This window comes from Sapajus apella, unplaced genomic scaffold, assembly GCF_009761245.1.
Source record: "Sapajus apella isolate SASKATOON/1434 unplaced genomic scaffold, GSC_monkey_1.0 scaffold3, whole genome shotgun sequence".
Taxonomy (NCBI): Eukaryota; Metazoa; Chordata; class Mammalia; order Primates; family Cebidae; genus Sapajus; species Sapajus apella.
Window position 1 is genome coordinate 27318445 of NW_022436943.1, and position 14864 is coordinate 27333308.

General features: G+C 43.5%; 1 protein-coding gene across 7 annotated transcripts in view; it reads right to left on the minus strand.

Moving 5' to 3' along the window:
• Nucleotides 1-9947, minus strand: part of AZIN1 (antizyme inhibitor 1) — a 39008-nt gene extending 29061 nt beyond the window's left edge. For all 7 annotated transcript variants that reach the window (XM_032251405.1, XM_032251393.1, XM_032251416.1 and 4 more), the window contains exons 1-2: nucleotides 8937-9947; nucleotides 3144-3281 (exon numbers count right to left, since the gene is read on the minus strand). The gene's annotated coding sequence lies outside the window, so the exon portion shown is untranslated. The remainder of the gene's footprint in view (nucleotides 1-3143; nucleotides 3282-8936) is intronic.
• Between the last annotated feature and the right edge of the window lie 4917 nt (nucleotides 9948-14864).

Consider the following 14864-nt stretch of genomic DNA (forward strand, 5'->3'; position numbering starts at 1 on the left):
TGCCATTGCATTCCAGCCTGGGCAACAGAGGGAGACTCCATCTCAAAAAGTAAAATTTAAAAAATCTTTCCTAGTTAAAATAATCCTAATTAGGTAGGACAGGTCCTACTAGGAAATATGTAAATACTAAAGACTAGAAGACAAAAAGGAATATTTAAAATGCTGATGTTCTTCTAAAGTTCCCACATGTACATATAGATTCAACTAATGACAAGGCAAAAAAAAATTTTTTTAAGCAAACTTGTAAGGAATACATTAAGCAAATCAATTAGCTGAATCCCTTTTCCATATTGCACAACATTAAAGCGTACCTGATAATGGTTAATTCAATATGACCTTATCACTGGATCCACTATTAGAAGCAAATTTAGCTTTTCAAGTTTTAAAATATTTTCCGTTAGGCTAATTCATTAATTATAATTGAAGGTATATCCAAAACAAATATAAAACTACCCTACTAGAAAACCTTTATTCCAGCATCAAGTCCTAGGGGATTTCCTAAAGGCATGCAAAAACTTCATTAGGAGCCCATTACATTTATCTTTGATATTGACCTCAAAATATTCTGTTAAGATATTTTTGCAGTGTTCACACACTAAATCATACACATATTCTAAGTTATGAAAGAAAATGATTATGTAAGCAACTTCCAAGTTTCCAGATACTTAATGGTATGAACTATCTCAAAATTCAGGTGGTTGCTTTAAAACCTAACCCGGTTCTGAATGCTTGATTTAGCAGAAATACCAAAGAAAAAAAAATAATTAAAAAAAAACAAAAAAAAACAAAACACCCTAACCCAGAAGCCAATTCTGAATCTCAGACCACCTGCAAAGAAATTCTAGTGGACCAGTTAAAGTAGAGTTCACATAGTTACACTCTTCGCAATGCTATGGGCCAAATAATTCCCATGAAGGCCGTTTTTACTCCTTTTAATGCTTTCCAAATAATATTGCTGATCTACAGAAAATTAACCCCAGGATTTCAGTGTCCAATAGAGCAAACTGTTATTAATACATAAACACATTTCTGGAATGCGGAATTTTCTTTTGTCAATTTTACTAATTCTAGTCAAGAAACCTTTGGGACCAGGTATCTTTTTAAATTCAGAGTTCTTTAGATTTTTCAACAATAATGTAGTACACATACTTTACATATGTTATGTAATACTCTTCAGGAGAATGAGTCAGCACCCTGCAGCCACAATATTTCTGCAGCAAAATTGAGGAATATTAACACTAAATGGGATAAGTAAAGACAAAAATAGCCTCAAATCAGCACATATTCAGGTCAAGTCCCCCCTTCCCCCACCCCCGCCAAATCAGTTCAGGTCACATCAAGGAAGTCATAAAAAAAATTTTTTTGTTAGGACTTTTTGGATTTCACAATTTTATGAAAAAGGTATTGTGAACCTGTAGCTTTATAGCAAAGCATCAAATACCAGACATGCAAAATTAGAAAACTAAACACAAATATTTAAACAAGTTATATTTGTTTGACATAATATACATTGTATCTGGGCATAATAAAGGTAAAAGGCAGTCACTCTGGCTGCCAGAACCTGCAGAATAATCTTCAGCTTCTACCTGCTCCCATTCCCTCCTACCCAAAAGGAGGGAGACACTACAGCCTTTTGAATTCTATGTTATTAATCTAAAGACTATTTTTCCCCGATTTGGCACTCATTCAGCTCACTGACAACAGTCTCAAAGTTTCTAAGAGGAAACACCAGTAGATATATTAAGCATAATGCAAGGTAAGTTTTCTTCAAAGCAAGAAACTTAAACAGAAGGATTATCCTCTATTATGGTCTTCCCAACAAAAATGAAGCTTGTTCTTAAATTACTGCCTTAGATTCTATTTGTGACTATGATAGTAACATAACTGTAATAGATCCTACCACCCAAAAAGGTTTTAAATCTCCAGGCCAACTTGGGACAAAAACATCAGGTATGCTGCAAACAGAACAAATGGACTAACAAAAATTAGGCAACCGATTTAGTATTGAAATGGCAATGATCCTGCTTCTCTTTAATATGCACATAAGCCACCTGGATATAGATTTCTGATTCAGGTATGGGTGAGGCTGAGATTCTGAATTTCTGTTCTAGGTGAGGATGCTAATGCAATTCATCTGAAGGCTATACGGCATAACTAAACATAGTAATGCACTCAAAAAAGAAACTATGCCAGTACGACATTATGTTATAGCTGGGATTCAAAACACTCATATTTGCTCAAATTTACACAGGTAGACGATGGCCAGTATGGGAAACCTTCTTGTCAGCATTCTACATGAAAGCCTTCAAGACATCTTACTATTTAAACTGTGCTTCCTTCTCTTTAGCCTTAAAAATCTGAGTCTAAAATTCTAATTTTCATTACCATCAAATGTTTAACAGACTAATTAGAGCAAACATTTTTATCCAATAGGGATCTGTTTAACAAGATCAGATTAAAGGACCACTAAAAATGATACCCTCGGCTTTCTTGAAAACTTCAAATGCTATTATTCCCTCCAAGTTTCTGACCAAACTCAAAAACACTTAAATTTTAATACCAAAATCCAAATTTCCATAAGTCGAACATACTACAACATTTTTTAATAAACCCACACAAATCTAGCAGCTCAAATTCATTTTACTGTGGAATTACATTTTGCACAGGGGCTTAATTCTAAAGTCAAATCCACACATAGAAAACCAGGTACAGTCAAAAACTATCCTTGAAAATCTGTTTGGAAGGTGGCATGTTGGGAGACATACATATACCATCTTTCAATAAGTCCACAAAAAACAATCCATTTTTCCTACCAGCTGAGTATTAAAAATCATTTCACTATTAAGTGGTTGAATGATGTGATAAACTGCAACTTAAATCCCCAAACCCTTCTTCAGCTTATATTTTCTAAGTTACGCATTCAAGATAATGTTTTAAATGATCCAGTCATTGGTAAACAATACACACAACTAAATCAGTCAAGTCTGTAACTGGGAACTGTCATATCTCTATTTTAGAAAATTAAAAGTCACTGCACTTTAAGAGGTAAATACAATTTCAAACTCCGAAAAATACTAACCAATGCACACTCTTCCTTCAATTTTTAAGACCCCTTCACCCCCAACAAAAGTGCAAATACTTACATGGACAAGTTGGGAGATGGAACCCCCCTATCATCAGCTAGGTTCCCAAGGTGGCTCAGCGTTGAAGTCGAACTGCTCTCTATACAGCACTTCTCCTAGGCCCTCTGGGTAGTTGTATACTTGGTCAGAAAGTTCGCCCTAAATGAAGGAAATAGAAGTAGCAGAAGACAGTCCTATGTTAAAAAAACGTTTAGGCTGACTTAACAATGTTTCATTAAAGTCACATTACACAAATGATGTTTTCAAAGACTTTACCAAAGTACCAAGTACTTTATGTATTAAACATTTCCAAGCTGCTGTACCATAAAATTCACAGAAGCTGACGTCATGGCCATCTTTCCAAATTGTTTTATCTGCTTACTGATGAGTTTCCAGCCTTCATTTTTGAAAATTAAAAAAAAAAAAACTTCATTTTTGCTTTCATTTGTCCTATGCAACTCCACAGTTTTAAGTGGACCAGAATTTAAAAATTTCAAGTACCCTCACCAACCTAGTGAACATGCAAGCCTTTATATGAATAATGTACTAGCATGACCTAATAGTTTGGAACCACCCGGAACACTCTTACTCCTCAAATACTTTTTTGCTTTTTATATTTTAAGTGTAAAATTCCACCACAATACCAAAAGAAGACTTCATAACTTAGCTAATGCATTATATACGTAACTAACTTTTGAAAAAATAACTTGAGAACTACCTTATAATATTAAGCAAGTATTCTCTTATGGTTTATCTCCTCATACCTAACTTCCTTAGACATAACTCATTTTATTATCACCAGCAGCAAATAAATGTGATAAGTGCACAACACACTAAGCAACATACTAGATGAGCTTTAGACATTGAGTGATGATTGTTACCACTCATCACCTCTACTAAGTTAAAATGATATACCTATGTTTCTACTTAAAATTCAATGGTTACTGTTTTAAAGTAATATAATCCCATAGTATTCCCTAGAAAGGAGTGGTAAGAAGGAAGCCAGAAAACCAGAAACTGTAAGTTTAAGAGCTGGAGGGATTTCAAAAGCATTGTAGGCATACCTAATGTGTATCTCACTAAGATCAAGGCATTCCTGGTGGAGGCAAAATGTTCCAACTGTCTAGAAGGAGAAATTGATCACATGCTCAATAAATGACACTTACGGGTGATGAGGAAAGAACTCCTACAAACATGCAATGATAATAATCCTACATTAGATGCCAAATAATGCACTACTCCATGACATTCTGATTCTTTCAATACCAACATAATTTTTTAAATAAATAAAAAGTTGAGTCATGCTGGGAACGGATCATTCTCAATTATCCTAAAGAATAGGGTAAGATACCCTGGGTCAGGCATTACTCATCTGTTCCTCAATACATATATCCACAGCTATTTTGCTTCTTAACGCAACCCAAGGGCAATGATGTGAAACATTAAGGACATTAAACTTCAGACATTCCAGAATGTTCCTCAGTGAGAACCCTCCAACATTTCCATTTAACAAAGAGATACTAGCAGGGAATGAAGGCTCTAGAATTTGAAAGGCATAATTTGAATAGAAAAAATAAGGCTTGGTACAGTGGCTACAAGCCAGCAGATCAATTCAGGCCAGGAGTTTAAGATCAGTCTGGCCAACATGGTGAAATCTCGTCTTCTACTAAAAGTACAAAAATTAGCTGGGCATGGTGGAGCACACCTGTGATCTCAGCTACTCAGGAGGCTGAGGCATGAGAATTGCTTGAACCCAGGAGGCAGAGGTTACAGTGAGCAGAGATTGTGCCACTGTACTCCAGCCCAGGCGACAGAGGGAAATGAAAGAAAAGAAAGGGGGGGGGGAGGAAAAGGAGGGAGGGAAAGAAAGGAAAGAGAAAGAAAAGAAAGAAAGGAGCCAGGTGTGGCAGGATGCATGTATCTACAATTTCAGCTACTGAGGAGGCTAAGGCAGGAGGACTGCTTGAGCCCATGAATTTAAGTCCAGCCTGGGCAACACAGCAAGACCTGTATATTGAAAAAGCACATAGGATAAGCACTTCTTATAAGCAGTTACCTACAGGATAATCAAACACTTTTTTTTTTTTTTTTTTTTTTTTTTGAGGCAGTCTCGCTCTATCAACAGGCTGGAGTACAGTGGCAGGATCTCAGCTCACTATAACCTCTGCCTCCCAGGTTCAAGCGATTCTCCTGCCTCAGTCTCACAAGTAGCTGGGACTACAGGTGCACGCCACTATGCCTAGCTAATTTTTGCATTTTTAGTAGAGGTGGGACTTTACCACACTGGTCAGGATGGTCTTTATCTCTTGACCTCATGATCCGCCCACTGGGGCCTCCGTAAGTGCTGGGATTACAGGCGCACCCCACAGATAAACACTTCTTGTAAGCACTTACATATAGTATAGATAGAATGTTTATCTGGACAGTTAAGATAATAATGCATGGCTGGTGTGGTGGCTCACGCCTATAATCCCAGCACTTTGGGAGGCCCAGGCAGGCGGATCACAACGTCAGGAGATGGAGAACATCCTGGCTAACATGGTGAAACCCCGTCTGTACTAAAAATATAAAAAATTAGCCAGGCATGGTGGCATGTACCTATAGTCCCACCTATTCAGGAGGCTGAGGCAGGAGACTTGAGCCTGGGAGGTGGAGGTTGCAGTGAGCCGAGATTGCACCACTGGACTCCAGCCTGGGCAACAGAGAAAGATTCTGTCTCATGCAAAAAAAACAAAAAAAGATAATAAAGCAAGAATGAGTTGTTAAATGTAGAAAAGGCACTATGGAACAAGATAAATTATTTTCATTTAGAATGGTGTATGTAAGCCCTGCAAATTCTCAAACAACACCTTAGAGAATAGCAAGCACACAGAAAGCTCAGTTGGTCAGTAGCATACAAGTAGTATTTTATGCAATTATTTATTTTTACTTTCTTAAAAATTAGAGACAGAGGTCTCACCATGTTGCTCAAGCTGGTCTCGAATTCTTGAGCTCAAGTGATCTACCTGCATCAGCCTCCCAAAGAGCTAGGATTACAGGTGCAAGCCACCGTGCTCAATTACAAAAAACTTCGTATTCCAAACTTAGTATCTCAAAATTATCGGTATGTCTCTGAAAACACAATACCTTCAACAGTGATTTTTAAAATTGTTCTGTGGTATTCTTTATAAAAACCCTAAACCCCAGTCTAATCATGAGAAAAACATCGGGTTAACCCAAGTTTAGGGGAGGGGAATATGCTACCAGATACCTGGCAGCACTTTTCTAGACTGCGATGGTAATGATAAACAAGGGAAGACTGAGAAATTGTCACAGACCAAAGAAAACTGGGGAAGACATGGCAACTAAATACAATGTGGTAACTTGGATTCTGGAACAGAAAAGACATTAAAGAAAAACTGGCAAGTCTCGAACATAGTTAATAGTGCCAATGTCTGTTTCTTTTTCTTTCTTTTTTTTTTTTTTTAGACACAGTCTCGCTCTGTTGCCCAGGCTGGAGTCAATGACCCAATCTCTGCTCACAGCAGCCTCCGCCTCCCAGGCTCAAGCAAGTCTCCTGCCTCAGCCTGGGAGTAGCTGGGATTACAGGCGCCCACCAGCATGCCCAGAGAGTTTTTGTATTTTTAGTAGGGACAGTGTTTCATCATATTGGCCAGGCTGGTCTCGAACTGGTGACCTGTGATCTGCCTGCCGGGGCCTCCCAAAGTGCTGGGATTACAGGTCTGAGCCACCTCAGCCAGCCTAGTTTCTTAGTTTTAACAAATGTACTGTAATAATGTAAAATGTTACCAATAAAATAACTGGGTGGAAAGTATACAGAAACTATCTTTGCGACTGCTGTGCAACTAAAATATGCCAAAATAAAGTTTATTAAAAAAAAAAAAGCATGGGATAGTCACCTAATGGACTACTACTCAGCAACACAATCTACTGATACAGGCAACAGGAATATTAAAAATGTGCTGAGCTAGAGGCCTTTTACACCAAAGAATGCATACTGTATGAGTCCATTTATATAGAAATTCTATAACAAGCGAAGAGTGTTTTTTTGTTTTTTGTTTTTTTAAACCAAGATCGTGGTTGGCTCTGTGGTTAGTGGGATACAATCTGAAAAAACAAAACTTTTAAGGGTGTTGGCAATGTTCTATATCTTGGTAAGAGATTTAAGTTACATAGCTGTATTTTTGTCAAAGCTTATCAAATTGCATACTTCAGACTGTGAATTCATACTGATGTGAACTTTACCCTCTAAGATCTAAAAAATAAGCAGTACCGAGCCCTATTTAACATGCACATACTAAAGTTGGAGGGGTGAAGTGTTCTGGTGTCTCGAATTTACTTTGAAATGCATCAAAATGCATCAACAAATAAGGCAAAATGTTAACTGCAGAAACTAGGTGGAGGTATCATTCTTATCTTCTGTTTGGAAATATAAGTATTGAAACCTTGGGGGAGAAAGGCACTGACTGCTTGACTTCACTTATCACCACCGATAATCATTTTCTTTTGGAGTCTATCTTTCCTACTTAAACTCCTTGGGCTTTCTCTTCATGATCAGCATATGCACGCTCTCATATATGTAAAAGAAATTAATGAATTATGAGGGCCTTTCTAGACAATCAAGAGCCATACTTCTGCCAACCCTTCCTGTGTTTGATGTGCTTTGACGTATTTCTACAACAACCTTTGTTGAGCACACAGCAATTCTCCCTCCATGGAGTCCTTAAGATTACCAGTCTGGGAAATCACGATAGAAACACGACGGGACACAGAACGAATATAACCAAGATGCCACCACAAAATCCAGTTAAATGTGCTGAAACATCTTGGGACAGTAAACTGTGTTCCGGACTGTTTTGGGTTTCCGAATCAGCAACTTAGTCTATGAAACACACGTTCAGGATAGATACATTATTAAGGGTTAGGACACGCCACCACCAATAACTGTTGGCAATCAATACAGTACTTGATAAGCCACTCATCTACCAATCTCCCTCTTTCAGCCCAGGAATCGTGGCGCGGACGGAAAAACGAAGCCATGGTGACTAATCCTCAGGCCCCAGGAGGTGACTGAGGTGAGTGAAGGCGACTTGACCCAATCAGGAGCGCCGCAGGGGCGGAGCAGCAGCCCGAGGCTTCCAGAAGGGGCCAAAGGCCTCTCGATCGCTACCTGACACCGGGGCTTCCCCGCCGCCAGGCCCCAAGTGGCGTCAACTTTCCTCCACCAGAGGGGGACCGCGCTCCCCACACCCCCCAGGAAATACGACTTCCTCTGCAGCTGTCACCAGAGGCCGACGCGGGGCCCGCCCCGCTCCATTCATAACCAGGACCCCAGCCGTTGCAGCCCACGGCGCCGCCTGCCCGCCAGCCGAGCTCCGGGAGACGAAGGCGGCGGCAGCGCAGCGCGCAGTAGGGGCTGCGGGACCCCGGCCCCTAAGGGCTGCGGCCGGGCCCCCTCCCCGGAAACAGCAATGCACCACGGGAGAGGGGTGGGGGCCGCACGCCGCCAGGAAGGGACGACGACCCCCGGCGGCGAGACCCCAGCGCGCGGTCCCACACGTACACGCCCCCTCGCCCCAACCGCGGTGGCTCCGGGTCGGCAGAGCGTCCGGCGGCTGCCCGAAGGTCCCGAGGCTCGGCCCGCCGCCGCCGCCGGGGGCACCGACAGCCGCCACACATGCCGCCGCCGCCATGTTCGAGGCGGCCGGCCGTGGGGCATTGCGGGGAAGCCTGTGGGCGGCGGGGCCCAGCCGGAGCCCCCCGAGGTCGACCGCGCGTCCCAGACCCTCCCGCACCCCTTGGCTTGGTACTCACGTGAGATAACGGCCCAAAGAGTCGGGTAAAGCGTCTTCTCTTTTTTGGCGGAATTTTTAAAGAGGGATGTGGTTACCTTGAGCAGAAATACCCAAGGCGGCCTGGGCCATAGGCTGCGGGAGCGACGTGGGGGTAAAAGCGCGGCACCGACACCAGCTGTGCAGCAGTGGCGGCGGCGGCCGAAAGAGAGAAATAGAACAGCGCAAGGAAAAGAAGAAAGGCGCGGGCTGGGTGGGGAGAGGATTCCGACTCGTCACACCGCAGAACAGCAGAGAGAGAAAGGATGAGAATAGGCAGAAAAGGCGACGACAGGAGAAAAAAAAGGTAAACCTGCGGCCGCGACGGGAGCCTGAGAATGTGAGAAGGCGGTGCCGCCGACGCCAGTATTTACATCAGGGGCGTGGCCTGGTGACATCACAGCCGGCCGGACAGCCGCGCGAGCGGGGCGGAGCCCGGCTGTCGCCCGGAGAGAAGGGAGGGGGCGGAAGAGGAAGGAGGACTGAGCCCGGCAGAGAAAGGGGAGGGGGCGGCGCGCGACCGGGTCATGCAGGTGCAGACTGGTCGGCCGCTTCCCGCCCTCCCGCCAGCCTCAGCTCCCGGGCAGGCGGAGGGCGGCCGCGCGGGTGTGGGCCGGGAAAGGGAGGCGGCTGGGCCAGAGCGCGCAGTCAGCCCGACATCGCCCCCACCCCCGCGCCCGCCTCTCGGGCGCCTACGCTCACGCTGCGGGGCCCGGAGCATGGTGAGCAGAGTCGGGCTCCACGCTGGCCGCCTTTGAGATCTGTCCTGGGCCTGAGGTGGCGCGACCCCTCTGCGGCCTACAGTGGGCGTGGGGGATGCCTGTGGACGCATCCGAGCCTTCCCGTCGAGCTCCCTTGGCATTGTGAGACCTGTAATCCACCCTGGGGACAGCCCTCTCAGGCTGAGGCGCCAGCACTCGGGGATGCGGTGCTCCTTTAGGGAAGCGAGTTCCTCGTGGCCAGAAAGGACCCGCCCAGTGTTCGAGTATTAAAAGGGGTTGTGAAAATGGCCTCAGTGCTCATACGTTGCAATATGGTGCAGTGGAAATATTTTAAAGGAATAGGGCTTTTGTCTTCATTTTTAAAAAGGATTGGTGCAGTCAGTCCCAAACAGGACCAGAGTTGGCTAGGGGATTACTGATGTTACAAGCGCGCATTATTTCAATCCCCTAGGTGTCATTTTTGTGATCGTTTTTTCTACTCCACAACAGACTTTTTTACTAGGGGGTCGAAGATGATCCACATAGCTTTTAATTTATTTCCATCGTTTTTAGATGCCTTAGCACTAGTGATCGTGATCAGAGACCCCAGGTTCTCTCGTGCAACGCTTTGCAACCCAGACACATAGCACAAATGGAATTTGGATTGGCACATCCCTCCAAAGTTAAGGTCTTTAATATTAGGACCCTTCCCCCCCCTTCATTCTTCAGAACACTCTGTGTACTTTGAGCAGCACTGTGGTTGATTAATAAATCATCAAATATGAGAGGAAGAAAGCAGCCTTCCTAAGTGGAAAGGCAGGATATCTTGCGAGACTAAACTGTAGTCTCTCAGATGAGAGAGTATTCGGTAGAAATCAGGAGCTGTGGACGCATTCCTTGATTTTGTTTTTCCTTATTTTGCTCAGCTATATCTTGGCTCTATCTTTCATTTCTTGAAAGTTTTGTTCTATTCAGGGCCGGGCGCGGTGGTTCATGCCTGTAATTCCAGCACTTTGGGAGGCCGAGGCGGGCGGATCACGAGGTTAGGAGATCGAGACCATCCTGGCCAACATGGTGAAACCCCGTCTCTACTAAAAATACAAAAAAATCAGCTGAGTGTGGTGGCGCACGCCTGTAGGTCCAGCTACTCGGGAGACTGAGGCAGGAGAATTGCTTGAACCCAGGAGGTGGAGATTACAGGAAGCCGAGATCTTGCCATTGCACTACAGCCTGGGCGACAGTGCGAGACTCCATCCCAAAAAAAAAAAAAAAGTTCTCGTCTATTCAGAACATTTAAAAGCACAGCAATTTCACTAGACCCTCTCTGGTGGAAGAGGGAAAATAGCAATGAATACAACATTTGAAACCTTGCTTACAATCTAGCAGGGGAAATAAGACAGCGATACAAAATAACTAAATTGTTGACAGATACAAATAAAATGTTGCAAAAACCTAGTGGAAGGAAGAGATGATTACAGCTAAGTGAGAGAAAGGCTGCTGGGGAAAGGTACAGAGTGATTTTGAGAAAAGCCATTCCAAAGGTGCTTCCTGTTTCACTAAACTCGCCTGTTAGGTGATTTTGAGAGCAGATGTTCCAGTGTTCCAGGCAAGGGAAACAGATGAGAGAAGGCACAGAAGAGTAACCTTTCTGGTTCTAGCATAGGTGCATGGCTGCAAATGAGCTTGAAAAGGTAGATTAAGGGATATCAAGATGACATTGGAGAGGGGAGGGGAAGGAGGGAGGGAGGAAAAAAAAGATGACATTGGAATTTGGACTTTATTCTGGAACCATATAAACAGGAACATGAAATACTCAAAGATATGGGTTTTGGTTTTTTTTGTTTGTATGTCTTGTTCTTTGTTTTTGTTTTTGTTGAGAATGGAGTCTTACTCTGTCACCCAGGCTGGAGTGCAGTGACATGATCTCGGCTCACTGCAACCTCTGCTGACCTAGTTCAACCAATTCTCCTGCCTCACCCTCCTGAATAGCTGAGATTACAGGCACCTGCCGCCGCGCCTGACTAATTTTTGTAGTTTTAGTAGAGATGGGGTTTCACCTTTTTGGCCCGGCTGGTCTTGAACTCCCGACCTCGTGATCCATCCATCTCAGCCTCCCAAAGAGCTGGGATTACAGGTGTGAGCCACCGTGCGCAGCCAAAGATACGTTTTTTAAAAGATTACTCTGGTACCAGTGGATGGGATTGAAAAGAGATGGAAAGTTTAGAAGTGAAGGAAACTCTTACAGCAGTTTTGTGGGGGTTTTTTGGTTTGTCTTTTTTTAGTACTAAGGGGACAGGGCGTAGTGGCTTACTTGGTGGCCTAGTGATGGCATGGTGGCCTAGCACTTTGGTAGGCTGAGGTGGATGGATCACTTGAGGCCAGTAGTTCGACAGCCTGCCCAACGTAGCGAAACCTGCCTGCCCGACGTAGCAAAACCCTGTCTTTACTAAAACTACAAAAATTGGCCAGGCACAGTGGCTCACGCCTGTAATCCTAGCACTTTGGGAGGCCGAGGTGGGTGGATCACCTGAGGTCAGGAGTTCAAGACCAGCCTGGCTAACATGGCGAAACCCCATCTTTATTTCTATTTTAAATAGAAAAAGAAAAAAAACTGCAAAAATTAGCCAGGCATGCTAGTGCATGCATATAGTCCCAGCTACTTGAGAGGTAGTGGCAAGGGAATTGCTTGAACCCGGGAGGCAGAGGTTGCAGTGAGCTGCGATCGCGCCACTGCACTCCAGCCTGGGCAACAGAGCTGGACTCTGTCTCAAATAATAATAATAATTATTATTAATAAAATTACTAAGGGGATTCAGAATGGATGGGAGGGAAAACGTGCAGAGAGAGTAGAGGTAACTTGACTTTCATAGATGAGAAGGTGTCAAATGATTTGGCAATAAGTAAGCTTATCAACAGGGAGAATTCAGGAGCTGTAAACAGAGATAGAAATACAAGGATTCAGTTTGGAGAGAATAAGATGAGTTTGGAGTTTTTTGCTTTTTGTGTGTGTGAGAGACAGCATGTCACTCTGTTGCTCAGGCTGAAGTGAGGAGGCACAATCTCAGCTCACTGCAACCTCCAGTCCCTGGGCCCAAGTGATCGTCCCACCTCAGCCTCTCGAGTAGCTGGAATTACTGGTGCAGTACCATGCCTGACTAATTTTTTTGTATTTTTTGTGAAGATAGGTCTTGCCATGTTGCCCAGATTGGTTTTAAATTTCTGGACTCAAGTATTCCACCCACTTTGGCCTTGGAAAATGCTGGGATTATAGACATGGGCCACCACACCAGGCCTGAGGCTGCTCTGATATAGAGTTTGAGCTGTTGAAGAAATATTCAGGATCGGCTGCATGCGGTGGCTTACGCCTGTAATCCCAGCACTTTGGGAGGCCAAGATGGGTGGATCACGAGGTCAAGAGATCGAGACCATCCTGGCCAACATGGTAAAACCCTGTCTCTACTACAAATACAAAAATTAGCCGGGCATTGTGGCACATGCCTGTAATCACAGCTACCTGGGAGACTGAGGCAGGAGAATCACTTGAACCTGGTAGGCGGAGATTGCAGTGAGCTGAGATCACGCCACTGCACTCCAGCCTGGCAACAGAGTGAGACTCTATCTCAAAAAAAAAAAAAAAAAAAAAAGAAGAAAAAGAAAGAAATAGCCAGGTAAAAATGGTCCAGAGGCCTTAAAAATGGGGAGATCTGGGACCTTTTGGGTGTAAATTTGGGAGCCTTTCCTACAGACATGATCATTAAGGAATTGTTGAGGTATACAAGAAAAGGGTCAAAGCATAGGATCTAGAAAATGCCACAGAGAAAAGACAGCAGCAGAGAAGACCAAGAGGCCAAGGAAAATCACGATAGTGCAGTCTTGTGCTATTCAAGGAAGAGGGTGCTTATTCCAAAATGGAATGAGTGATCAGGGTTGTCATATCCTCAAACAGGTTGGAAAAGGGATTCTGATTTTGGCAAATGGCAAATCATTGGTAAACACTAATCTCATATTAAGAAGTTTGGGTTTATTAATGCTATAGGAACTATATGCCATAGGAACCTAACGCTTATTTAAATCAATTAGTCTCTGGCAAAATTGATTTTGTTATACAGTACATGGTTTGACTTAAGTTACAGTTTCCAAGAACTATGGATGACATCAAGTGAATATATACTGTATTAAGTATGACTGTATATAGTAGATTATGGCATCGTAGCATTATATAGTATATTATTGCAGTCTAAACATTTAGGAGTATATTGTGTTTTAGTTCTCTGCCAGCCCACAGAATTATTCAGACAAACCCATAACATTTTGTTTTGAAATTCAAGGAGCATCTCACTTTCTTTTCATTTTTTTCTTCTCCTCCTAAGAGACAGGGTCTCACTGTGTTTCCCAGGCCAGAGTGCAGTGGCATGATTATAGCTCACTGCAGCCTCCAACTCCTAGGCTCAAGCAATCGTCTCACTTCAGCCTCTCGAATAGTTGGGACTACAGGTGTGCACCACCATGGCTAATTAAAAATTTTTTTGTACACATGGGGTTTCACTGTGTTGCTATAGAGCTAATCTCAAACTCCTGGGCTCAAGCAATCCTCCCACCTTAACTTCCCAAAATGTTGGGATTACAGGCATGAGCCACCACACCCAGCCCATCTCACCTTCTTGATACTACAAAACCTTCCTCACACCCCTGTTTGTTCTCTCTGCTCCCAAGTACAGTCTCTATGTGAGCCTGTGTAGCTTATACTACTTTCCTCCTCTTGTCTGGGGTAACGTGTAACTTATAAACTGTTGTCAATCTTTAAAGGAAAAGAATGTTTGGGTTTATATTCCAAAGGTACTGGAAAGGTTTCAATCATGGAAATGATTTCCATTTTAGAAAAGGTGAGAAAGTGGGGATGGGAAGATAAAATACTCTGTTTTTGGCAGGGAGAGCACATGAGAAGCCATTTTAGTCATTCATGGAGAATAGTAAGGGCCTGGAAATATTTTTTTCTATAACCTTTATCAGAAGCCGGGCGCGGTGGCTCACGCCTATAATCCCAGCACTTTGGGAGGCCGAGGCGGGTGGATCACGAGGTCAAGAGATCGAGACCATCCTGGTCAACATAGTGAAACCCCGTCTCTACTAAAAATACAAAAAATCAGCTGGGCATGGTGGCTCGTGCCTGTAATCCCAGCTACTCAGGAGGCTGAGGCAGGAGAATTGCA